General features: G+C 44.9%; 1 protein-coding gene across 16 annotated transcripts in view; it reads left to right on the plus strand.

Annotated features, from left to right (window-relative positions):
• SGMS1 (sphingomyelin synthase 1) overlaps positions 1-26,460 on the plus strand; it is a 271,961-nt gene that overhangs the window by 148,165 nt on the left and 97,336 nt on the right. For 14 of the 16 annotated variants that reach the window (XM_032430253.1, XM_032430252.1, XM_032430257.1 and 11 more), the window contains 3 exons: positions 12,809-12,984; positions 13,722-13,835; positions 14,578-14,658. The gene's annotated coding sequence lies outside the window, so the exon portion shown is untranslated. The remainder of the gene's footprint in view (positions 1-12,808; positions 12,985-13,721; positions 13,836-14,577; positions 14,659-26,460) is intronic. The other 2 variants (XM_032430256.1, XM_032430251.1) reach the window with 2 other exon arrangements.

Consider the following 26,460-nt stretch of genomic DNA (forward strand, 5'->3'; position numbering starts at 1 on the left):
TGTCTTATTTTTATTTTTTTTCCTTTGCTTCAGCGTGGATTCTTTGTATTGACAGGTCTTAAAGTTCACCTGGCCTTTTTCATTATTGTGTCCACTTGATAATCTCCATCTGATCCAATGCTGTTCATTTCAGATACTGTAGTTTTCAGTTCTGTAATTTCCATTTGGTTCTTTTTTTTTCTTAAATCTCTTCTGAAATGTCCTATTTCTTTACCCATTCTGTCATTCTGTAAATTCTTCAATATATTTAGCATTGTTATTTTAAAATCCTTGTCTTCGGATTCCATTTTCTGGGTCACGTGTAGGTCCGTTTCTGTGGACTGCTTTGACTAAGGAGTTATATCTCTCATTTATCTCACATACATATTAATTTTTGATTGTATGCCGGACATCACAGATGCTACTAAAGATTCTGTTATGTCCCCCTGAGGAAGGTTGAGTTTTGTTCAAACAGGCAGTTAAATTAATGGCAAATCAGCTTGCACAGTACAGAGGCTCATCCTTAGGCTTTGCTATTTCTGTTTTGCCTGTTACTTCCCAGGAAATGTCTGCTCGCCCAGGGAAGTGGTTTTTGTGCCTTAGCTGAGGTGCTTCTGTGGTTTCAAAGGTAAGTCTGAGGCCTTTGTCAGGCTCCCTGGATGTGGGCAGCTGTTGAAACTGGTCAGCTTCCTAAAAAATGTTCCAACTGTTGTTGTTTTCCTCAGGATCCTCGGACTTGAAGTTCTCAGCTTAGCCAACAAATGTAGTATTGATTTGCAAATTTGGGACTTCACCCTTGATGGCTTTCTCATTTGGGAGACTTTCTTCCTCAATTTTCAGCCACCCTGGCAGGCCCATATTCTGACCCACAAGGCTGCGGTTTGCTATTTTGAGCTCCATCTGCTGTGGCAAGGGCTGGTTTCGCTCTCGTGTGATAAGCCCTACACATGTAAATTATCATCGAGTGGGGTTTCCTTCCTTTCTGGGCTCATAGATAGTTTACTTTCCACATGGTTGTTTTCCGCTGCCTTCACAGTTGATTTTTATATTCATCCACCATTTATAGTTGTTACTGGGTGGAGGTCAACTCTGTCATCGGAAAACCAATCTTTGAAGGAATTTGTTGTGTGTGGTTTATTTCAGTCATTTATGAAGAGGTGTCAAACCTCTCTCATTGGGACCTTGAAAATGTCCTCAAGTCATGTATAATGGACGACACTGTTGGTACAGGCCAGTAGAGCATTATTTAAACACAAGACCGTGTTTATGAGATACTTAGTATTTATGAAAAGAAATATAAGATATTAAAACATAATCTAAGATGGGAAATTTGGTCATCTGCCTGATTTGTGCATAGGCTGATGTTAGATAACCACGAGAATTGAAATTAAACCTACTTAGTGCATGTGCTTAGAGACCCCAGTGTAAACATTGGAATTAAACTTCAGGTAACTACGAGGACGTTCCTCATGTCTGCCCTCGCAATTTCTGACCTATATGAATTGCCTTTAAGAGAGGAGACTTTACTTTTGAAGTTTCTCACCACCTTGAATTTGTTTTGGTTGCTGAAATTGGGTGGTAGGTAAGTTTTGTGCAGTTTGCAGAGTCCAAGACCAGAGAGAAATTAGGCCAACTTAAAATATAGCATGTTCCAGGAAAAGTAACAATGTAGTTAGAAACTGAAATTAACACCACCAGCATTGGTACTATTTTGCTTTTGTGTGCCCATGTTCACCAAGGTAAGATGTATCATCATTATGATATTGGTGGGAGTGGGTGAACATTTAAGCAGGCCAGAAACTTTTTTTTTTACTCTTTCAGCAACACTGTTAAATAGTAACAGCATTGCCCTGTTTCACATTTTCTCTTTCTATAATGTTTCTTTGAAAAAGCTTTGAGGAATTGTTTAACCAGCAGATTTTTTGTTTGAAACAACTTTTAAAAAAACGCTTTTCCAAAATATGTTATCGCCATATAAAAAAGAAAATCCTGTTGGCCCTTGAACAATGTGCGATTTAGGGACACTGACCCTCCCCCCTACACGAGGTTAAAAATCCACATGTAACTTTTGTCTCTCCAAAACGTAACTGCTGTTGACCAGAAGCCTTCCTTATAAACAGTAGACTAACACATATTTTGTATGTTGTATGTATCACATAATGTGTTCTTAAAATAAACTGAGCTAGAGAAAGGAAAATGTTATTGAGAATATCATAAGAGAAAATACATTTATTGTACTGGGCTGTATTTACTGAAAAACCCACGTGTAAGTGGACCTGTGTAGTTCAAAGGGTCAACTGTTGTTCAAGGGTCAACTATACCAATAGATAAAAAGGAAGAAAATGAAATTAACCCAAATCCCTCTGCCAGGTACAACCACATTGGAGGGCATACATCATTTTAGCTTATTTTTCTGTTTTAATTTACAAAAATGGATCATAGTATATATATTTCAGGATCTTTTTTTCTCAGTTCTATATGTGTGTCAGTGTTTGTGCTTTTATGTATACTGTGTGTGTATATATTTAAACAAAAAAGAAATTGTTCAGATACTTGTTTAAAATCCATCCAGCTAGATAGCTTTGAATTTGCTAGGGCCTAGGTTAAGGAACTTTTTTTTTTTTTTTTTTTGAGAGAGAGAGTGCGCACGTGCAAGCGGGGTGGGGGGCAGAGGGAGAATCCGAAGCAGACTCCCTGCCAAGCGTGGAGCCCGCGATGCAGGGCTCCATCTCATGACCCTGAGATCATGACCTGAGCTTAAGTCAAGAGTCAGACGCTTAACAGACTGAGCCACCCAGGTGCTCCTAGGGAACATTTTGTCATTAACTGAAACCACATTTGTTTTTGTAACTGATAAGCATGAGAGAAAACTGCTTTGTAGTTTCTACTGTGACGCACCTAAGAATGGGTTTCCTACCTTTACTCTGCTTACTGGCATGTGGACACCGTCTTCTTTCTGGCTTTATCACATTGCCCCTGGTATAGGCTGGAAAAGCTCAGAGCTGCTCTGCAAAATCATGCTTTGCTGATTTGGTGACAACTAGGTGTATCTCAGTGCAGAGTGTTGTATTGAAACACCGGAGCCTTCTGTTTAGTCAGGAGCTCATTGCCAGCCTTGTACGTAGGCGTTGAACAAGGCATCTTCCTGGAGTTTAGAAGGGAAGCAGACCTTGAGCTCGGGAGGAATTATTGGTGTGCTTTGGGTAGTGAAGAAGCTCAGGGTCATCGGCGTGCATGGCAAGTGTCTTGACCTCACGTGGGGTGTCTGAGAAGAATTCTTGGAGGAAACGATGTTGAGGTTGCCACCTTCCCGAGGAGCAAGAGCTAGGTGGGAAAATGGCTTAGGAAAAGCCAGGGGTGGTTTTCCGGGTAGAGGAGCCGTCCAAGACAGAAGCCAGGATTGGTTTATTTGCCTCTCTTTCTGACAGTTTCCTTTTGTAGTCTCTTTTGGAACATTGGGGCGATTTTTCCCATAATTGTCCGTATAAAACACGTCATCCGTGCAGTAAGACCGGGCCAAACAGTTGTCGGAGTCACGATCCACATACTGTTTCACAGACTGGTTCTTTGAATGTTAATGACTTGGGATAAACGAACAGTGAACAACGTATCCCTTCAGTGTCTTCATCCAGAAGCGAGGCTGAGCCCCCCAGACTAGGAGCTTGTGGGGACGGCCCTTGAGGTGCTTGCTGCCAGCTGGATGGCTGTGTGGCCCCCGGAGTTTTTAGGTTGGCTGTAGCATCTTTCTCTTTGCTTCTTTAGTATATCATGGGTTTCCTACGGAGGCCGGGGGACTGTCTGGGCCGGGGGCTAGCCGACTAGCAGGAGGGCCAAGTCTGGCCGGAGACCTGTTTTTATAGATACGGCTCTGTCATCTGTACATCCCCGGTGGTGCTTTCGTACTGTGATGACAGAGCTGAGTAGTTGCCAAAGATCCCATGTGCCCTGTAAAACCCGACAGGCCGACTCCAGAAAATGTCTGCTGCCTGGTCTAGGCATGATCCGCGACCAGACGCCCCACATCACTTCTTTATTTTGGTTGGTACACATTGCTTCCCGTACTCTCTGCAGCCAGTCTGATGCTGGTCCTTTTCATTGTCTGATTTTTTTCTTTCTTCTCTCTCTTCTGACCAGTTACCCCCGGCTGAGTAAAAAATGGGGCTGACATCACATCAACTCATATTGCACCATTACCGTCAGCCTTTGTTTTCGACTCTTCTCCACTGAAATTTTAAAAAAATTATTATTATTTATTTGAGAGAGAGAGAGTGAGCAGGGGTAGGAGCAGAGGGAGAGGATCAAGCAGACTCACGCTGAGCATGGAGCTTGATGGGGGCTTGATCCCACGACCCTGAGCTCACGACCTGAACTGAAATCAAGAGTCGGACGCTCAACCGACTGAGCCACCCAGGCTCCCCTCCACTTCAATTTTGATCACTGCTCATTCTCAGAAGCTTTTCCCATCACTTCTTGTTTCATAGAGGCCCAGAGGAGAAAAAGCACAAATTTTGGCTCCAAGAAAGTGGTTTATTTATTTGTTTAAGTAGTCTACACCCAGCATGGTGCTTGAACTCATGACCCTGACTGAGATCAAGAGTTGGAGGCTCTATCCCCCCCGCCCATGGAGCCAGCCAGGTGCCCCTCCAAGGAGACTATTTAAAGTTGAGTCCTGGGCACCTGGGTGGCTCAGTCGTTAAGCGTCTGCCTTCGGCTCAGGTCATGATCCCAGGGTCCTGGGATCCAGCCCCGCATCGGGCTCTCTGCTCAGCAGGAAGCCTGCTTCTCCCTCTCCCACTCCCCCTGCTTGTGTTCCCTCTCTCGCTGTGTCTCTCTCTGTCAAATAAATAAATAAAATCTTTAAAAAAAAAAAAAAGTTGAGTCCTGCCATTAGAAAATAGGTTAATTTAGGCATGTCACTGTACTTCTCTGAACCTCAGGTTCTTTTCCTGACAATGGGGATCATTTTCCAGCTGTCTCACCTGCTGTTGCAAGGATGAGGCGTATACGTGCTGTCGTATCTGTGATTCGTTCTTCTCTGCAAAGCCGGCCGTGTGGGATGACCAGCTTCCTTCACTTCAGTGCATCTGTGAAGAAGTTAATTTTGTTTTTAAATTTATTGTGGAATAAATGTGGTTTGTTTTTATTTTGAAATTTTTGCTCAGATAACACTAAGGAAACTATTCTTACTAAATACAATTTGAATAGGAACACGTGAATCTCAAATGATCTGCATTAAAGTATCTGCATAGCAAAAACAAAAATCACTATTACTGAATGAAAGCCCTTTTCGTGTATTTTTAAAACAAGAAGTACTGCATTTTGGGAGTCCACGAAAATTGAAATGGTAAGTCAGGAAATCAGAGACCTTTTTCTTCCTGGCTGACCGAGTCGTGGGTCGCGTTTTTGTCCCCGTACGTTCTGTGGTCGAAGCCTCGCGCAGTCGGTCTCCGCACGGGCTCTGCCAGCCTGAAGATATCCACACCACTGACGCGCCCGGGCTGTTGTGTGAAAGCCATGTGGCCACGGTGCCACGGAATGTTCCACCACATACACTCGGGCTCTATGGTAGCAAAGGTTCCTTGTGCCTGTTTTATGTATTTGGAAAGGAGTTCGTGTTTTTAGATCCAACACAGAGAAGAAAGTAGAGGAATGACCTTGTCTTTTAGATGCCTCTTGACGGTGAGCGAGAAGAGTGTTCTTGAATGACTCACTGTGCTGAGCTGTGTCTTGCGTGTTCTTGCGTCCTTTCGGGTCTGGGTTTCCTTTTCTGTAAAAGAAATATTTACCTTTTCCACAAAGATCTTACCACCCGTTTGGGCTCTAAAACTTAACTTGTGTCAGGTCTCGGGAGGATGGAGAGTGGGCTGACGCCCTTGTTTCTCGCTGTCCTGGGACCAGCGGGCAGACCCGTGGGGGTTAGCCCTCCAGAAGTTTATTAGAAGAGTGGGGCCCAGCGGGTTTTCTGGACTTCCTCCCGCTCCTCACGGGGCAGGGAGCAGCCTGGACTGCCCCCATCTGCGGGCAGGCTGGCCCTGGAAAGGGAGGGCGTCAGGAGAGTCTGGGCCAAACCCACCACTCCCCTCGTGCAGGCAAGGCTCCAGACAGAAAGCCGAGGCCACAGGGTGTGGGGGCCCCCCGCCAGCGCTCTGTAGAGCGGGTTGGGTATGTGAGTAACCTGTGTTCTCAGCAAGTCCGCCTTCGATTTCTCCTCCGCCACACGAGGATGTCCGCTTCGGTGAGTCTGGGCCCATGAAGCGTTGAGGGAAGAGCCCCGTGTGTGCTGAACAGCATGTCTGCAGTGTTAGTTTGACTGCGTCAGGGCCCTCACACGCCTGAGGTCCTGTCCTGATCAGACCCGGAGAGGCTGATGTTCGTGCTGAGGACAGAAGCCTGCCGTCTGCATGGGAGAAAATAAAACTTTCCTCCTCCTTGCTTTGTCGTAAACATGTTTATTCCTGGTACTGAGGAAGAGATGAGGAAGGAGAATGTGGAGTGAAGGACTACTTTTTTTTTTTTAATTGCTTTTAGGCTGTGGAACGGGTCCCATGACAGGAGTCCTGGAGGGGTGTGACCCGGGGACGGAGGTCCAACCCCTCTGTTTTGGTAACTCCCACTGCTGGTGTCAGGGCGGTATCCATACACACAAAAGCAAGTTGCTATTTACCTTAAACACAGAAGTTTCTAGGAGAAGAGAGAATGCCGGTCTACACTCATCACAGCCTACCAAAACATGCTATTTCCAGTGTTTGCTTGTTCAGATGAGGTTCCTTCTACCAGAGATACGAGGAATCATGACTTGTTAATGCCCAGACAGGCTCTGTGTATCCAGCTCCTACCACAGGACCTTCGCGCAGGAGGTAACCCCAAAGCATCTGTGGAATGGAACAGTGGGTTTAGGAGCACAGCTGTGTGAAGCAACGGGATGGACATCCTTGCACAAGTGTTTGCTCTGGGCCTCTTGATTTGCTCCCCTGGTTAACATTTATTTAAAAAAAAGAAAAAGTGGATCATTCCTTAAAAAAAGGCAGTCTATTTTAGGGACATTTCCATTTACTCAGAAAATACTATGCATTGCTATTGAAAACAAATTGAACTTTTATTTATTTATTATTTTTAAAAAGATTTTATGTATTTTTTGACAGAGAGAGACACAGCGAGAGAGGGAACACAAACGGGGAGTGGGAGAGGGAGAAGCAGACTTCCTGCGGAGCAGGGAGCCCAATGCGGGGCTCGATCCCAGGACCCTGGGATCATGATCTGAGCCGAAGGCAGACACTTAACGACTGAGCCACCCAGGCGCCCCTTGAATTGAAATTTTAATATGACTCTTTTCTCAGTGTCATTTTTTTCTCTTGCTCCAGAGCTTGCTTTTTACAAGTAGGAGCTTTATAATGTGGAAATTTCGTTCCCATTTTTGTCCTTGTGGAATATCTGATACCACTGATTTCATTAATTCTGGCTTGAAGCTAAAGTTGGGTGGACTAGGGGCGCCTGGGTGGCTCAGTCGTTAGGCATCTGCCTTCGCCTCAGGTCATGATCCCAGGGTCCTGGGATCGAGCCCATTGGGCTCCCTGCTCAGTGGAAAGCCTGCTTCTCCCTCTCCCACTCCCCCTGCTTGTGTTCCCTCTCTCGCTGTCTCTCTCTCTGTCAAATAAATAAAATAAAATAAAATAAAATAAAATAAAATAGAATAAAATAGAATAAAATGGAATAAAATAGAATAAAATAAATAAAATAAAATATAAATAATAAAATAAATAAAATAAATAAAATAAAAAAATAAAAAATAAAATAAAATATAAAATAAAATAAATAAAAAATAAAATAAAAAGAAAATAAATAAAATAAAATAAATAAAATAAAATATAAAATATAAAAAATAAAATAAAATAAAATATAAAATAAAATATATAAAATAAATAAAGTAAAATAAATAAATGAAATAAAATAAAATAACAAGTTGGGTAGACTTGGGTATAAAGAAGCCTGGGAAACAGGGGGTCCAGGTTGTGCTTCTGAGCCACCCTGAACAGGTAGGTCACTTAAAGTCTGTGTCTGTGTGTCAGCACCTGTCGCCGAGAGGCTAGGACTAGAAGATTAATGAGGACTTCCCAGCTTTCAAATGATGCAATTGTAGATCTCCCCAGGCATTTCTGCTGGTAGTAAGATGGCCTGTTGAGGTAAGAGGTCTCTGGCTCACAGAGTCAGTCTTAGCTGCATGCTCTGCTTGAGAACTGTTACTTGAGTTAATTTGTAAAAGCTATTGGTACTTGCTCAGAAGATTTAAGAATATTTATGTTTGAGGGGCACCTGGTGGCTCAGTCGGTTAAGCGTCTGCCTTCGGCTGAGGTCGTGATCCCGGGGTCCTGAGATCAAGCCCCATGTTGGGCTCCCTACTCAGCGGGGAGTCTGTTTCTCCCTCTCCCCTGCTTGTGCAAGCTCTTTCTCTCTCTCATTCACTCTCAAATAAAGAAATGAAATCTTTAAAAAAGCAAAAATAAAACAACAACAACAAGAAGAATATTTATATTTGGATTTAAAGAGCCCATATTAGCAAAATTTAGATGGAACCTTGGATGTTTTCATTTCTGTTCTGTTCTCAATACCACTGATACAGAAAGTCTCCTTGTCTGTCTGAACATGAATTTTATGAAGTGTTTCAGTGTGTTACATCACTTTTACAATATTGTTCTGTTACAAGTGTTTTATGAGGGGCAGGATCCTAGCACAGCTTGGATCGAAATCATCTTGCTCTTGTCAGTGTGTCAATGTTTGGCATGCCAAGTAGTTTTGCAGGGCAGCTGGGTGACCAGATCACCCTTTGTTAACACTGTTATTTCCTTGGTAAACATGTTCTGTTAAGTCCTGTAAATGTCAAGAACGGGGTAAAAGGACATGTGTGGTAAGAGAGGAGATGGAGGGTCTGAGGCAGAGACAGCTGCATGGGAGGATGCACGCCAGTGAATGTGCCCCCTCTCCCAGGCCCTGGCCCCCAGCCTCCCTCAGAAGTGTCAGGGACTCACATTTCCCTTATGTATGAGTTAGCTGTAGCCACAGAACATGGTCGCTCCAAACAGAGTGGCTGAATCAGGGCGTTGGCTGTCTCGCCGTTCCGGTGGGTCAGGGGTCTGGTTGTGATTCAGCTGACTGCAAATTGAAGGCTGCGGTCAAGATGGCAGCCAGGGCTGCTGTGTTATCTGAAGCTCGACTGGGGAAGGGTTTCCTTCTAAGCTTCCGTGATTTTTGGCACTTTCCTGTGGGCTCTCAGACTGCGGGCCTCAGTTTCGTGTGAACCGTGAGCTGGAGGCTGCCCTCATGTGGCTCTTCTTCAGAGCCAGCAAGGGGGGAGCCTTGTAGCAGAATGGACGTGACAGTCTTATGTATGTGAAGTAACCTGATGTAGCCCATCATTTTTGCTTATTCCACTGGTTACAAGAGAATCTCAGGCTCTACCTTGCTCAACGGGAGGGTGTGACACAGGCAGGGGTAAGGAGAGACAGGGATCATGGGGCCATTTTAGAGTTGGCCACATTTGAGGCTGGCTGGAAGTGTGGATCCTCTGTGTTCTTACTCCCCTGTCTATGCATTTTCCCTCTTCACCAGGAGCATGCTTCTGGTCCCTTCTGCCTTCTTTCTTCCTCCGGCCTGCGGAGAATCCAGTAACCGTGGGTGGTGTGTCCTTCTCTCTTCTGCTATAGAAATGCAAGGGAAGGGTGGCAGGAGGCTCTGCCTCGGTGAGCAGCTCCCAGGCTGTCAGGTCCCTGCCTGGATGGCTGGTATTTTGAGTGTGTGACCCATTCCCTAGCTGGTGTTTCTAGGTCATAATGTGTTCTCTATAAAGGACCCGAGTGGGGTCTTTTCAGCTTTTGTTTCTGTGGCCATGGTGTTTTTAAGCAAGTGCTGACCTCCAAAGTGAGTTCACTTTCCCAGTGTTGTCCTCTTAGGGGTTCTCGCTGTGATTGTGCTTTAGATTTTAATTTAGAATCGTTAGTGGTTTTGGTCCTTTCACTCTTTGGCCCCGTTAACTGATCTTTAGTATCATTATCTCTTCAGTCATCTTTGGGGTGTCTCTTGCCTTTCTCAGGCCTGCTCCTGGTCTGTGTCTTAGTTAGTCTTCAAGTACTACTCTTCCTCCTCACTAGGAGATAGCGTGGTGTCGTGGTTAAGAGCCAGGAGCGAAGCCAGCCTGGGTTCGAATCCCAGCCCTGCTGTTTATTAGCCGAGCAGTCTCAAGCGCATGATTCCATTTTGTTTCTTTGTGACGGGTATTAACATTTCTGAGTTTTCCACTGGCCAGCAAACCTCTGATTGTGGCTGCCACCCTCACTTTGCTCCCAAGATGGATATGCACAGATAACAGGAGCACTTTGTGCCTCATTTCGAAATGAAACGTTTCCTTGAGCCTTTTTCTGGCCTCCTGGTAAAGTGGCGGGAACCTATTTGAGCTTACGAGGACACCTCCCTTTTTTGGTGACATTGCCCAGGCCCCTGCTTTGCCTCCTCAGGATGAGGATCGTGTACGTCTTTTGTTTGCCATGAGCTTTATGAAACTGTTTGCAGGCATGTCATCTTTCAGCCCCGATCACGACACTGGGCTGTGGGACTGCTGGCACTACCATCCTCTGGGTGAAGAAACCCAGGCTGACAGAATTAAACACCGTGCTCGAGGTCTTCTGGGCAGATGGGGAGTGTTGTTCTGTGTGACCGCGAACACGTGCTCTTAATGACCGTGGGGCACTGTCTCTCGTAGAGGAGGCTCTGACCCCTCATAGTGCACTAGCTCCTTGGGAGACAAGTCAGAAGTCCGAAACGACACATCTTAGGGCTCGAGAGCTTTTCTCCACTTCCGTAGCCTTAGTGCAAGTGCTGTCCGCGGACGTCTTGGCACCCACATGCTCTTGGTGTGCGTGCCCGCCAGGCCCTTCCTCTTCGGGGAGCAGGCATGGCCTTGCCTTAGAGGACACAGTGTCCATTCAGAACAGGAGTGTGGGGGTGCCGGGTGGCTCAGTCGGTTAAGCGACTGACTCTTGGTTTGGCTCAGGTCATGGTCTCAGGGCACCAGATGGAGCCCCGGGGTCAGGTTCCCTGGTCAGCGGGGTGTCAGCTTGGGACTTTCTCTCCCTCTCCCTTTGCTCGCGCATGCCCTCTCTCTCTCAGCTGAATAAATACATGTTAAAAAAACAAAACAGCACAGAGTGTGTTCCTTTCAGGCAGGTTTTTGCATGACTCTTGTGGAATGTTAACATCATATAAGCAGCATGATTAAGAAGTTCTGGGCTGTTAGCAATCTCAGCCAGGACTTCCACATGCAGATCATTCTCTTAAAGCACATCAGCTAAGTTCATTGCTTGTGTTCTGGTGATGCTACCACCACACTGCATTCTTGTAAATGCACTTCACACCCACCACCGTAAAACCCCTTCCCCGCCCCCAGCACTTGGCACGGTGCCTGCTGCCAGGTGGATAGTTCATTCACGCCACTTGTTGAAGTCGCTTATTCTTTTGAATAGCCATAGTGGTAGCAAATTACCAACTTTGAGGAGGAACTTGATTCTGCGAACCTATTAAAATATTTTCCACTAAAGCAAAGAACTTGGGTCTTGTTAAAAAGATCAGGACTGGGGCTCTTGGGTGGCTCAGTTGGTTAGGCGACTGCCTTCGGCTCAGGTCATGATCCCAGAGTTCTGGGATCGAGTCCCACATCGGGCTACTGGCTCAGTGGGGAGCCTGCTTCCCCCTCTCCCCTCTCATGCTGTTTCTCACTCTCTCTCTGTCTCTTGCTCTGTCTCAAATAATAAATAAGTAAAATCTTTAAAAAAAAAAAGATCAGGACTAAGCCGTAATGAGACAGATTTTTCTCATGGGCATCGTATGCTGGTTTTGAAGGCAAAAGAAGAGTGGTCAGCCTATTCCGAGCAGTCAGCATCATCGGAGTGAGTCCCAAAGAGGATGATGTAGGAGGGGTCAAGGAACACTTTTATTCAGATAGAAAGTTCTGTTTAAAAGTTGCTATTGCTGGGGCACCTGGGTGGCTCAGCTGGTTAAGCGTCTGCCTTCAGCTCAGGTCATGATCCCAGGGTCCTGGAATCGAGCTCCGCATAGGGCTCCCTGCCCAGTGGGGAGTCTGCTTCTCCCTCTCCCTCTGCCTCTTCCCCTGCTCATGCTCTCTCTCTCTCTCAAATGAATAAATGAAATCTATAAAAAAAAAAATAAGAGTTGCTGTTGCCTCTCTTGTGGGTCTTTTTTTTTTCTTGAAAGCCTCACTGACAAATCCATGCTCTTGATGAGGCTGTGATGCGAATCTAGCTGTGGTGATAGGCCGCCTGCTATTTTCAGTGTGGCTACTCTTCCCCACAGATGCCCGCCGAGTACTTGGCTTTGCACACCAGAAGAATTGGCCCTGATGGAAATGATTCATTCCCTCTTTCAAGAATTAATCATCAAAAAAGGAAACAGAGCTGCTGTCCAGAATGGTCACAAGTGCACAGCTAGAGGTTTCTGCGTGCACATTAGTAAAGGCCATCCGCCAGCACGGGTGTTTTTATTGGACACTCTGCTCAGAACAACTTGGGAAAGTTTGATGTTCTTGTCAGAAGTCTGATTTGACCTCTTCCCAATGTTCACGTAGGGAAAGAGTCTGAATTCAGTGGACTGTAGACCAGAATTGCAATTGTGGCCATGAATTTAATAGACTCCCATACTTGCATTAGTAGACCTGGCAATTGCCGTTACGTCTTGCGGACATGTTCTAGGGTGGGCACTGTATGTGTGTTCTCTCTAATCTACGTAACTTCTCTCCACACTATGTGTCATTGTCCTTCTCTTCCAGGCCTGGAAACTGAGTTTTGGAAGGATTCAGTAACGGATAAACACCACTCCGCGGGTACACAGCAGAGGTGTAGTTCAAGCCTGTCTGTCCAACCCGAGTCAAACCTTCTCCACTGTTCGTGGTTTTTTGAAAGTCTTCCGCGTCGAATGACCAGCCTAGAAGGCTCTTGCTAGCTGGTGAGCACGGGGCTCCTTCCTCTTGGTGTTGGGTATGATCTCTAAGTCCCTGACTTTGAGTCCTTCCCTGCTAACTCTTACTGATGTTGGTAAGCTCTTTCCCTGTTAGTAGGAGGCTTTCTGGATTTATGTGCATTTGTTCCATTCTCTCCTTTCTCTGTGGCCCCCTGACTCTCACCCCCACCCCACACACACGCACACACGCACCCTACAGGTTTGGAGAACTTGAGGCTTCTGTCTATTCTATAACTGAGGTGACAGTGTCTCTTTTTATAATTAATATGTATCTCCTCTCTCGGAATGACAACACTGAGGCTTCGGGTGAGGAAGAGTAACAGGTGCCTATCTTGTCATTCTGATCCACTTGGAGCCATATATTCTTCCCATAAAATGAGCAATAGTTGCATTGTACCTGGTGGAAGTGGGGTGTTTTCATTTGGGGTTCTTCTGTGAAGGGAAGGAAAGCAGAACTTCTTGTCCCTAGGTTGTGGACCCTAAAATGTTATGAAATTAAAAAACACAAGTAAAGCATGGTTCAGAATGCCTTACTCTTGGAACAAGGAAGGCCCTTTGCTGGGCATATAACATTACTCCATGAATTATATGAATCTCCAGTATTCAAGCTGGACATATGGATAAGTTAGCAAGTCTGATCATTGAGCATGGGTGTCCCTGGATCTGGGATAATACCCTTGTTGGATCAAAGCATGCTTGACTCGGCAGATTTTATCTTTCAGCTTATTTAATCCTCTGAACCACAGAGTATAGTGGGGAGCATCCAGTCCTCTTTCAGAAAAGTAGAAATTGAGGCTGGGAAGAGATGAATGGACTTCGCCAAGGTTGCGTGGCTAGTGAGTGGTAGGACTTTGAACCAAGTTTTGTCTGTGTGGTGTCCTTCTGTTGGTGTTGGTGGTTTGGGTTCCCTAATGATTGATCTTTCCCGTTCTGTAAGTTTTAAACAACGTGGGAAAAAGAGCAAGGATCAAATGGGAACCAACATGGATGGTCACTTAATTACTGGTAAAGCAGGACTGGAGACCTCACAAGCATCTCTGAAACTAAAATGTGTTTGAGTCCTGCAGCCTCCTAGACCTCCGGTATCAGCTGGCCTTGTGGAGAGCTGCAGGGAGCCCCAGGCTGCCCCGCTCAGCGCTCGGCATGGCTGAGCCCTTAGTCAGTGCTTCCTCGCACACTGCCAGGCAAATCTGTCACTCACCTTCCAGAAGAGTTTAAGGAGGGGCTGGGGCAGGGAGAGAGAAAACTGGCTTAGTTTGATACTGCCTCCTCTCAGGAAACAGACTAAAATCTCTTCCCAAAAACATAAGGCAGGGCATTGCGGCGGGGGGTTGTGGGGGGGGAAGGAGGGCTCTCCACCCCAAATCCCAGCTGTTGAAATACTGCTCTTGAAATCTTTTTCTCTCTTAGGGTGCTCTCTGTTGTTACTCTGTCCTTCCTTTTTGATTTTGAAGGGAAAGGAAGGGATGACTATTTTTCTCTCTGTTTTGGTTTGAAGAAAGGAAAAGACGAATGTAGAAATACAGAAATGGTCTGTCTGAGCCCCGTGACTAATCAGACCCCTTCTCCTCGTGGCAGGTGATGGAAATGTGCTGGAGCAATGGGAGAAGCTGGTAACTTCTAGGAAGCCAAGATGACAAGAATTGTTTTAAATAATCAGTAAGTGAGATTTTGTTAGCCCTTTGGAACTCTTTCAATTACCAGTGAACATTCTCTAAGAAACCATGGTAAAAGAGTAGCTCAGTCAAACAGCTTAAAAGTCTGAGGGAGAAAATGTTTAAAAAATAAATATTCCAACACTTCAAAAAATCGATGCTAGCATTTGCGCAATTATCTCAGTAGGTGTGTCCTTTTTAGTTGGGTGTAGCATTTGGGCAGACAGAGCGTAAGTATTTAATGGATTAAAGGAGGATTCCTTTTATTTTAACTTTGGAATAGCCCTTCTCAAATACAGATGTTCTTGTTCCCATTGGTTCAGTGAGCACCATGGCTTACCGACCTTGGGTGCACACGTTTTGGAAAGTCCATGTGAATAAACTTGGTGAATATGAATAAAATTGAGCTTTTTGTCTGCTCCCTCCCCCATCCCTCTTTGAGTATCTACCTCATTTTTTACACTTCAGAGGCCACTACTGGTTGCTGATGATCTGACAGTTAAATGTGGTTGCTTCTGGTTTCATTATGATGTTTACAGTGTTAGGACGTGGGGTTGCTGAGTGAAAAGATTGTATATTTCTGAGTCAAACATTCCCCAACCTGACACTTGCCTTTGTGCTTTTATTTATTTTTTTCTATTTTTTTTTTTTAAAGATTTTATTTATTTATTTGACAGAGAGAGAGAGAACACAAGCAGGAACAGAAGCAGGGGGAGTGGGAAAGGGGGAAGCAGGCTTCCCTCTGAGCAGGGAGCCTAATGCGGGGCTCGATCCCAGGACCCTGGGATCACGACCTGAGCCGAAGGCAGACGCCTAACAACTGAGCCACCCAGGCGCCCCTATTTTTTCTATTTATTTATTTATTTATTTATTTGCTGTAGGCCTTCGTGCTCTTATAGTAGTTACTCAGCCTCTCAACCTCTGTGTAGTGGACTCGATCATCCTTCTCATGAGAGGAAAGACTGTGGGTAGTACTCTATGCTCTGACTGGTGCCTTATGGGTCCACCATAAAAGTACAGCTGACCCTTCAGCAGCCTGGGTTTGAACACCCAGGTCCACTTGTACATGGATTTTTATATTTTACGGTACTTTAAATGTATTTTCTCTTCCTTGGGATTTCCTCTGTAACATTTTCTCCAGCTTACCTTGTTGTAAAAATACAGTATATCATACGTAGAGCATACGATATCTGTGTTCATCGACTCTTGATGTCATCAGTAAGGCTTCAGTCAACAGTAGGCGATTAGTAGTTAAGTTTCTGCAGAGTCCAAAGTTACATGCAGATTTTTGACTGCGTGGGAGGTGGGTGCCCCCAACCCAGTGTGGCTTGCGGGTCACCTGTAGTTGCTTTCATTCCTTTTATTTATATCATGATGTACAGTTTACAAGCCCATAATTTGACTCAGACTGACCAGCTCCACCTCCTTAGCTTCTGTCAGGCCATGGGGGGTCAATATTGTGGGCATTGATGTGCAGACAAATGTTAAAGAGTTGGCTGGCTGGGAAGGGGGGACAGGAGGGAGGACCAGAGGGAGGATGGAGAGGGATGGGAGGGGAAACGGGAGGGAGGAGGGGGGGGGGGGGGAGGAGGGACGAAAGGGGGGATGGAAGGAGAACTGGAGGGAAGACGGAGGGAGGACTGGGTTATAGTGCTTACTGGTTTCTGTGGTGTAAACACTCCCTGCGTGGCTGATTTCCCACCACCAGCAAGTTGAGTGCAAGCTGAGCTGAGAAGTGCTGGGCAGGCACACCCTTTAATACCAGCCCCCGCCCCCCCATCACAGACGGTAGTGCAAGGATCACCAAGAGCCTAAACCATAATAAAATAGGAAGTGGTGAGTTTGCGCATTTATTACCTTTGTTTTTAGTCTGATTTATGTCAGTCGTATGTTTCTGTGATGTCACTTTCAACAATGGCTCTGTGGAACGGGCTTGCCGGAAGCCCCGAGAGTCTGACGGTCTGCCCCGGGGGCTGGTAGGACAGCGCTGGCTGTAGGTTCCCTGTGGCGAAGGCATCTCTAAGCCACAGTTCTTCCATTATCTGTCTTGGCCCTGGGGGTGCGAGTTTGGTTGCGTTGGTCAAAGCAAGGTCTGCTTTTGAGTCTGTGCACCGTAGCTCACGTGGCCATGCTCACCTGGCTTCTGGAACTGAGGAGAGGCCCTGCAGCCAGTTTGGAGCATCAGCCTCTTTTCTTAGGCGTGTTAACCTGGCTCGGTGGCTGCCGCGGTCCCCCTGGCCTCACGCCCTTCCGAGTTTCTGCTGTCGTTTCACTGTGCTCCCTGAACCTGCGTCCTTGGGTGGGGACACTCCGGGGACCACCCACTGTGGCATGTAGCTTTGCTTTTGTTCGGAAATTAAGTTTTAATGAACGTGACTTGTCTCCAGAGAGAGAGAGAGAAACAAAACAGGACAATACCTGGGTGGTTTCAAGTTCACGCTGGCTTGATGAAAATCCTGGGGAGTGAAATGGAGGGCAGAACGGACGCTGGGTCAGATGGCCCAGTGTTTCCTCTGCATGCTGGCTTGCCCTTTCCAAGGGAACAATTGGAGCCTGAAATTGCTAAGTAACAGCTAAGATTGTGGTGGTTGTTTTTATTTTAAATCTCACCCACCTCGCTCTCAAAACACATTCTTTATTGAACCTAAAAAAAAAAAAATGCCTTGGATATTTCAAAACGTTCGTTGGTGTCGATTCCCTGAAGCAGACTTACATAATCTTAAGGCATTTATTTCCCTTATTTCCTCCTAAAACAATAGATATTTATAGTTCCTACGGAGTCAAGGACGGACTTGGATTATTGCAAAAGCAATTCTTGTCCCTTTCACGCTGAAGCGGATGGATGGAAATCTGAGACACTTACCTCTGGATTAAGAAATATTGACCCGTGTCTCAATCAAGATGAATAAGGGTGTCTTTGGTCACAGTGAAAGCAGACTTGGGAGAAATAAGCAACAGAACAACCTCACCACACATAAAATATTCTGATTTATGATTTCTCTCCCCAGGAGGCACCTGCTGCTATTTCTGGACATCCCCAGTATAGACAAGTGTTTGGTCAGAGAGCTGTCAGGTATCTGGTCCTCAGACGTGCAAATGTTAGAGCCATGGATGGTGTGCCATCAGCAACTCAGGAGTATGAGTCGTGGGTTACGAGGGTAAATTCTAGTACAAATAAGACAGGCTCATTCCACATCAGGAACTGATCAGGCCCGAACATAGAAAGCCGTGATTTCAAAACAGATGTGGTTGATGTCATAAGAGATGTAGTAAATATTCTGGAAACCACCAGGAGAGAGAAATTACCTGTGTGGCAGGAGTGGTGAGGTCAAAGAGACTTTCAGGAGCAGATGATGTTTGTAGTGGGTATTTAATGATTAATGCCTTTTATTAAAATACCTATTTTAAAAATTATAAAAGTCATCCATGCTAACTGGAAAGAACTTTAAAAATGTAAATTCATCAATATTATCACTACCTAGAGATACCATTATTAACCTTGTTTGGGTTTTTTTTTGTTTGTTTGTATTCTGCCATATTCTTCTAACCCTGGATGAGATATGTACTTTTTTTCTTCCTAAAATGGATTATTTGTTATAAATATTGTTTTGACACCTAATTTGATTGACAGTATACTGAAACCATGCCACGTTAATGAATACACAGTGACATCCCATTTGTTACTGTTACATAGCATTTCACGTGTTCCGTGGTCTGTAATGTATTGAACCAGGTCCCCAGAGTGGGCATTTTGGTTGTTCTCAACTTCTCCTTCCAGAAAGCACACTATGGTGAACATCTTTGTGCATGCATTGTGGTGCACCCCCCCAGTTCTATGGGCAGGATCTTTGAGCAGAGTTGGGGCAGTGCTGAGGGCACATTCTAGGTAGAAGAAAGAGTGTGAGCAAAGAGGCAGAGGTGGGAAAGGAAGATGTCAGTCTGGGGAAAGGGTGAATTGTAGTTGAGCAGAATGCTAAGAAAAGAGAAGTAGCACTAATTGGGGCTGTAGGTGGAAGATGGGGCTCTCCCATGCCAAGCCCTTTATTCATTATCAGTTGGGAGGCAGACTGGAATCTGTAGCCTAGTTCAAATGAAGTTTCTGAGTATCTTCAGTTTTCCTTAAGTTCCCTTGTCTGGGGAAGAAGTAATTAATTGTTATAGATAATAGATAATTAGATATTAGTTATAGATAATAGATAATTAATAGTTCTGCTTTCCAGAACTTCTTGAGAGCCTTAAGAAACCAACAAATTGGGGAGTGAATAATTAATGGAAGTCAGGAAGAGAGTACGTATGTATAGAAAAGACTGTAAGATTAAAGGAGACTGTGGTTTTGAAAAGTAAAGGAAACATCATTAATTTATATATTTTATGCACTTATAAACAAACTGTGAATAAAATGTAAAGACAGTTTGGGAAAGATATGGATTAGGAGACAAGTATCATAATTTAATAATAATACTGTCTTCTGTTTCCTAAGGGGGCTTTGATGTGCTCGTATGTTTTAAATGCATTGTTTTACCTAATTTCTCAAAAACTTCCTCAGGAAGAGTGCAGGATTATCTCCATTTTGCAGGTGAAACAGAGGCCTCCCAGGCTGGCTTTGGGGAGGCGACACCAGACTTGGAGTTGGAGTTCAGGGGCTGCTAGGGCCTTGGACAAGTCTGGGGACTTCGCTGGGAGGGTCATGAGGCCATCGTAAGACCTGGAAGGTGACGCGGAGGAACTGCTTTCTGTCCTGGGATGGCTTCTTTCATCATCACCGCAGGGAAGAAAACACTTCCTCAGCCGTTTTCTCTCCCCTTTGTGGTAGATCACACTGTTGTCAAAACACCTGTTCCTTCGTACCCACCCTCCATCTCTGTGGGAGAATTACACTTTCCCACCCCAGTGAGGGTTGGCCCCAGCGGCTTTCTTGGCCATAGGACTTACTTTGGCCAAAACAATGTGAATGGCGATGACACATGCCATTTCCCAGCAGAAGCTTTACATCAGGCCTCTGTCGGCCTTGTCTCTCTTGTCCCTGCCATGAGACCGCATGTCCCAGTCAGGAGTGCTCCTTCTCTGGTCCCCGTGAAGAATACATGCAAACCAGCCACAGCTCACCTCCAAGGAACCAAACAGGAACCAGGAATAATAAGTCCTTTCTCTGTTGTTGGCCTCCAAAATGTTGGTTCTCTTCGATACCGCAGCACCCCGGGATCATGACCTGAGCCCAAGGCAGATACTTAACCAGCTGAGCCACCCACGTGTCCCACTTCGTTTTGTTTCTTCAAACACTCGTAGAACATGTCCCAGGTCAAGGTCTGGACGTTTAGAGGTTTCAAATAATCCAAGCCCTGGGCCCAGGCTCAGGACTCTTCGAGCTTGGCGTGCCTGGGTGCCGTGTATCCAGCAGCTATGGAACGGGGCACACGGTTGGAACACACAGACCAGTGTCACATGGTCACGGGCGGGCTGTGCTCCGGGAGGTGAGCCCCCTCTGTTGTGTGCCGTCCTTATGATGCCCTTGGAGTGGCATTGCCCTGCGTCCCTCAAGCTCATCTCCCCGTCTCCTCAGCCCGTGTTAACCACACTGTCTAGTTTGTGCTGAATGTTAGATTTTCTTATTCCCATCTCGTAGTGAAACAATTTGTACCTACTCATCCACTAGATTAGTGTATATGTCTTTTCTTTTGACGTGTGTCGTAAACTGTTCAACTTCACAGGTGACGTATCTAAAATTCTTCCCTCACAGAATAAATTGCCTAACGTGTTATTACAACAAAATTAAACTCTTCGTAAATTCTTGACTGTTTTCATTGATCTCACCCCCCCAAGTTATTTGTTCTTTTTTTCCGTGATGTATGAAGTGGAGGTCATTGTTGTCAGAGTGCTCCTTTGCGTTTTCCCTTTATGGTGTCTGATGCGAGAAGGCTCTGTGTGGGCTCAATAATATACCGTACCCCAATTTGGAATAATTTGGAGTTGACCTGTCATATTTCAGATCCTGTGTCTAATAAGCTGACAGGTGTTCAGGGGCTCTGACTTGATTTCATGTTTCCTAGTGACTCGTCCTGGCTTTGGACCATGGCGTGGAACCAAAAGCTCGGAGAGTTGACTAGTCTGACTAGTAGTTTCTGGGCTAAGACAGTGCACGACTTAGCTACTCAGTCATTCAGCGATTTTCTGTCTTGCTACTTTTGACCACCTCTCCACTTTGATTTCAAAAGGCACATGGCTCATTTATTATTCAAGTCCCATTTTGGACCAAGGGCTTTCACCCTTTTCTGTCCAACAAGCACAGAAAGAAAGGGGTACAGCCCCAGTCAGACAGGAAGGAACACTCAGGGAACTGCCCTGGTGTATCGGTAAGGTCTGCTCTTACGGTTGGGTGGCGGGTTCATGATTGTTGATTTTAATATTATTTTTCCTGACAGATACATTAAATATATTCTCTTGTATGTATTAAATACTATATAACCAAAAAGGTTTTTTTTTTTTTTGAGTGTAAAACACTGTTAAATGCATCCATTGTGTTTATATTGGCAGAAGTGAGTCACAGCAGTTATTTTTCCAACTTTAATTTTCTTTTAAAACACCTTAGATGGGCATTTTAATAAATAATGCCCTCTTTTTTCAACAGGGCACAATAATTTTATTTTGAAGACACTATTTATTGACCTTTGATTTTCAGAGGTTCTTCCGATAAATATAGGCATCGGTACAGTTTAGGGCTCAGACAGAGAAATATTTTCTCTTGTTCTACCACAGAGAAGTGTCCTCTGTTAGGAAGGATATAGAGGGGCACCTGGGTGGCGCAGTCGGTTAAACGTCTGCCTTCAGCTCAGGTCGTGATCCCGGGGTCCTGGGATCGAGTCCCGCGTCGGGCTCCCTGCTCAGCGGGGAGTCTGCTTCTCCCTCTGCCCCTCCCCCTGCTCATGCTCTTTCTGTCTCAAATAAATAAATAAAATCTTAAAAAAAAAAAAAAGGAAGGCTATAGAAAGTTAATGTCTGGTTATTGACAGTGACTGGCCAGTAATCCCTTCCCTTTTTTGCAGGAAAATCTCAGTGTTTACTTACACAGAGTCTGAAACACCAGCCCTGTCCCCTCAGCTGTAAGCCCATGCCTGCCTGGTAGCTTTGGGGACCAGACATAATAGCCCCATTTCGGGATCAAACGTACACGGCTTTCAAGCTGGCTCTACCCGTCTTAGCAGTTGACCTTGGGCTCAGTTGACCTTGGGCTCAGAACCTTCTTGACTCCCAGTTAACAGTGGGCTCGGTACAGCTGTTAACACCCACCTTGCTGTGTTGTGTACGCATTAAACGGGAACTAACGTGTGTGCAGCAGAAGGCACTGTTGTGACTAGGTCCTCAGTAAACGAATTAAATTGAGCATGTCTTTTGCTCGTTTTAGGTGGAATTTCCAGTACATTTTCCTATAGGAGCAATGTTAAGAATGAGGTTTGAGTAGAGTGTTAGAAAAACTATTAACATTATACATGAGACCAATCATAAGTTAAATAGGCTTTGAAAGGCTGGCCAGAGAAGCCAGTGTCTATGTTTTGTCTCTCGTGAGATGCGTTTCAAGTGCTGCATGAGAGTTCATTGACTTCAGACTTTAGAAGTGAACTTTTAGAATGTAATTTATTACCAGGCTGAGGGCTGTTTAGATAACCTTTTGCTCGGACATAAAATGGAATTTCTTGACAGGCAGTAGTGTTTTTCGGGCAAATGAGCCTTCCTTTCTACTTTGGGGAGGTAAACTCACCTTCTGGAGACCTTGCTGCGCTTCCCACCAGTCCAACTAGGTAGTTCTAGTGTAGACTGGCCAAACAGGAGACCTTGACCACTGGGTGGGCGCATGGCCCCGCGTGGGACCAGGGTGAGTTTTCCCTGAGACTCTGTACAATTACAACTGTGGAATAGTCCCTCTCGGTGGCAGAGCTGGGAGTTAAGTGGAAGAGGACAGATTTCAGGAAGGGAGAATGGAACCAATCTATAGAAGCAGAGGTGCCATCTGGTCCTGGTGGGGTTCATGTTGAGTTGGTCCTAAAACCCAGCTGCCCGTATGGCTTTTCCTGTTGCTGGGTTACGTAGAGTCAACACATTCCACCTTGCTCTTATTTATCTATTTTTTAATTTTTAAAAATTTATATATTTTCAAGTTTAAATTCAGTTACTTAACATATAATGTATTATTGGTTTCAGGGGTAGAGGTCGGTGATTCATGAGTCCTACGTAATTCCCAGTGCTCAGTCCATCACGTGCCCACCTTGCTTTTACTGGGGATGCCTCAAGTGTCACTTCTGTTACCCGCAAGCTAGAGAATGGTGACTAATTCATCTGTTTCGACTTCGCATATATAAGAAGTTGTGTCTTTGTAATGGCAATTATAATAAATATAATTACATAGTAGGGCAGCTCGTTTATGATGTAGCTTTTTGAGAACAATGGTAGTGTTTATTCCTACCTCATAAAAGCAGAAACGTATTAGCACTAATCAAAGGATACTAGTAACTGTGTGTGTGTGTGAGAGAGAGAGAGAGAGAGAGTGAGTGAGAGAGAGAGAGAGAGAATGACTCTTAGAACACACTGATGGTCACCAGAGGGGAGGTGGGGGGATGAGGGACACAGGTGATGGGGATGAAGGAGTGCACTTGTCTTGATGAACACTGGGTGATTAAAATTAAAACTTAAAAAAAGAGAGAGAATGACTCTTGATAGGAGTTTGCTCTAAGGCAAATATCTTATGATGTTTGATTTTAAACCATATAAACAAATACATCGGATGGTGCTCATAGTTACAGGTTGCCTTGAAGAACCGCCTTGTGCTACCGTTAACAGGAGCACTAGTAGGTAAACAGTAGATGTTCGTGGTTCTCCCATGTACATTGAGGGAGACCTTTAGGGAGGAATTGGTACTTTGACCAGGTTGCCAAATGTGTGTTTATGTGTGCCTTACTAGAAGGGGGAAGATAAAACGCCTCTGTTTTCTTCAGTGGGTTAGTGTTGGAGGAACGGAGATTTTATGTGATGACACTCTCGTAAACTCTACTTCCCTGTAGGAAGTATCCGATTTGCTCTCTCAGTAGTCGCGTTCTGTAATGTTGGAACATGTCAGAGAGAGCAAAGAAACACATCTGCCGCTTGAGTTCTGCGTGCCAACTGGTTTGAACAGCTATAATATTTGCTGCTTCTTGATGTGTCAGCAGTTAGAAGGAAAGTTTTCCTTTCTCCTTTGTGGCTGTTATCGAACCGAAGCATCAGTTATATCAGCATGACTATATTCAGAATTGCCTGTGTCCTGGGAGGGGGGAGCGGATACAAAGCCTTTGAGACACAGTCTCTTCCTCAGATGGACTTTTATCATCTGGCCAGAGAGAAGGGTCGGGGGGGATTACGAATCGAAGGAAGATGCTAAGGTTGTGTCAGTTTTGAGATGGAGGTATGATGAATAAGGTCTGTAGGCATTTGGAGGAAAGGAGAGCTCTCCAAGGCTTGAGTGAGTGGCGGGCGGGGGGTGTTCCAGGAAAAGGAAGGGTCTGAAGGTCACCACTAGTGTGAAGAGTGAGTCGGTCTACAGCCAAGGGGTGTGATGTGGGCCTCCATGTGGAGGTGGTACTGCGCCCCCTGCTTTAGGGGAACAGTAGACCAGTTGCCTTTTTTGACGGAGAGTTTTTAAGGTGGACAGTGGGGGTTGGGAAGGTGGAGGCGGGTGTCTGAATGACAATATCATGGCATTGGGCCCATGGGCTAATTGTCACTTTTTGTGAACTATACACCCATAGTCTCTACTACTGATAGTTTTGTACTGTAGGCAAAAAAGACATCCTAGAAACGGTACGTTTTAGCAACATTGGCAACTTTGTCCTTATTTTGGAAGCATAATAAGGATTATTGTTAACATCTTTCAACTGCTTTGAGTTAATGAATGCAGGTAGACATGTATGAAGCCCTCCTTCCTGGACAGAGCACCCATTCTGTGAATTTTAAGCTTGACTGGGGCCTAGGCAATAGAAACAAAGTAAATCATCTCTCTCTTTTCTGGATGGCTACCTTGCCCTTTCTCTTTCACGTTTGTATCTCGTTGTATCTGCATACTCCTGCCCACGCAGACAATTGCATTTTTCAGGCTGCAGGTGTTAAGTTTCCTGAGTTGCCTGCATACGTATCAGTTTTATATATACAGCCCTCCCATATAAAAGAGCTGCTATTCTTGGTGTAACAGCCAACGTATTATCAGTTTGGCCAGTATAACTGGTTATAATAATTTTGTAAATAGAAAATCACTGTGCTTAAAAATACATATTAATTTGCATGAATGTTTGAGGAAACTTGCCTATAAAGCAAATGTTTTCCTTTTGATCTCTACTATAAAACCACAGCTGTTTAATTGATAGAGGGAAGGTTTATGACATGGTGGCTGGGCTTTCACGTTTATCCTGTGATGGTGATGATGCCCTGGGAGCACAGAGGGAGGGGACCTGGTAGCTGGAAGAGCAGTCGGGGGACACTCAGCCTTGGTGACCTGGCATGGGGGAATGAATGTCTGAACCAGGAATGGGAAGAATGGTACAGATACGGGGGACACAGTAGGAGGCTGTCACCATACCTGTTGATAGTGAATGAGAAAGAGAGAGAGAGCACTCAGATGACTCTAGAATTTAACTCAAAGCTTCTAGGATGATGAGATTACCTTTATGTGAAAGTCAAAGAGAGATTTTTTCAGCTCCATCAACTAGACTATGGGCCAATTTATGCCTGTTGCTAAGGATAAATAGGAGGTTATAGGCTTACCTTGTGCCTGCCCTTTTTTTTTTTTTAAAGATTTTATTTATTTATTTGACAGAGAGAGACACAGCGAGAGAGGGAACACAAGCAGGGGGAGTGGGAGAGGGAGAAGCAGGCTTCCCGCGGAGCAGGGAGCCCGATGCGGGGCTCGATCCCAGGACCTTGGGATCATGACCTGAGCCGAAGGCAGACACTTAACGACTGAGCCACCCAGGCGCCCCGTGCCTGCCCTTTTTGACCATAAGTTGGTCTTTCGGGTGGAAGAACTCATGGAGCCCTTCAGAGAGATGAAGTGGTTGACTTAGAGCCGTGCTCCTGGTCACTTGTGGGCACAGCTGGGATTAGGGACTCCTGGTGCAGTGTTCTTTCCACTCTTCCATGCTGGTTTGGAGAAAATCCCATTTTAGAAGGGGCCTTTGATCTCACTTTAGATCTGATCTTTGGCTAATGAGTATTTTGAAGAATTTTTGGCCTATAGAATGAATGATTGGTTCTAAAAAAATACGAGGAAGTTAAATTCGTTGAATTCGGGAGATTGTCTCCAAAGCCAAGAAGGTTTATTTTGTAACTTAAAAAAAAAAAAAATTCTTCCTCTGCTAAAACTCTACCCCCACTAGCCATCAACTCATTTCTTAACTAGCGGTTAAGAACCTAGCGGTTCTGGAGTCTTATGTGATTTGCCAATTCCCAGTTACCTAAAGTTTCCTTTAAATATTTTTATTCCATAATGTTTAGGGCACAGTAACCCAGATGGAATGAGTATTTGCAAAATCACTCTTACTTTTTTTAAAAGTTGGTTTACTGTGGCATGAATGAAATCGTTTCAATTTTAAGCCTTTTTTTTTTTTTTTGGTAGTAAAATTCCTATTGTTAAGAACACCAAATCCACGAATCGTAAACCAAAAGTTTTATTATTATTATTATTATTTTACCACTTAAATAAAGGATTCAGACCACACAACACCAAGGTACTATTCCAGCTCTAAAGTTATTTGGATATTTTAACACTGAAAAGAATTTTTTTTTTCAA

The sequence above is a fragment of the Phoca vitulina genome, unplaced genomic scaffold, assembly GCF_004348235.1.
Source record: "Phoca vitulina isolate PV1807 unplaced genomic scaffold, GSC_HSeal_1.0 scaffold43, whole genome shotgun sequence".
Classification (NCBI taxonomy): Eukaryota; Metazoa; Chordata; class Mammalia; order Carnivora; family Phocidae; genus Phoca; species Phoca vitulina.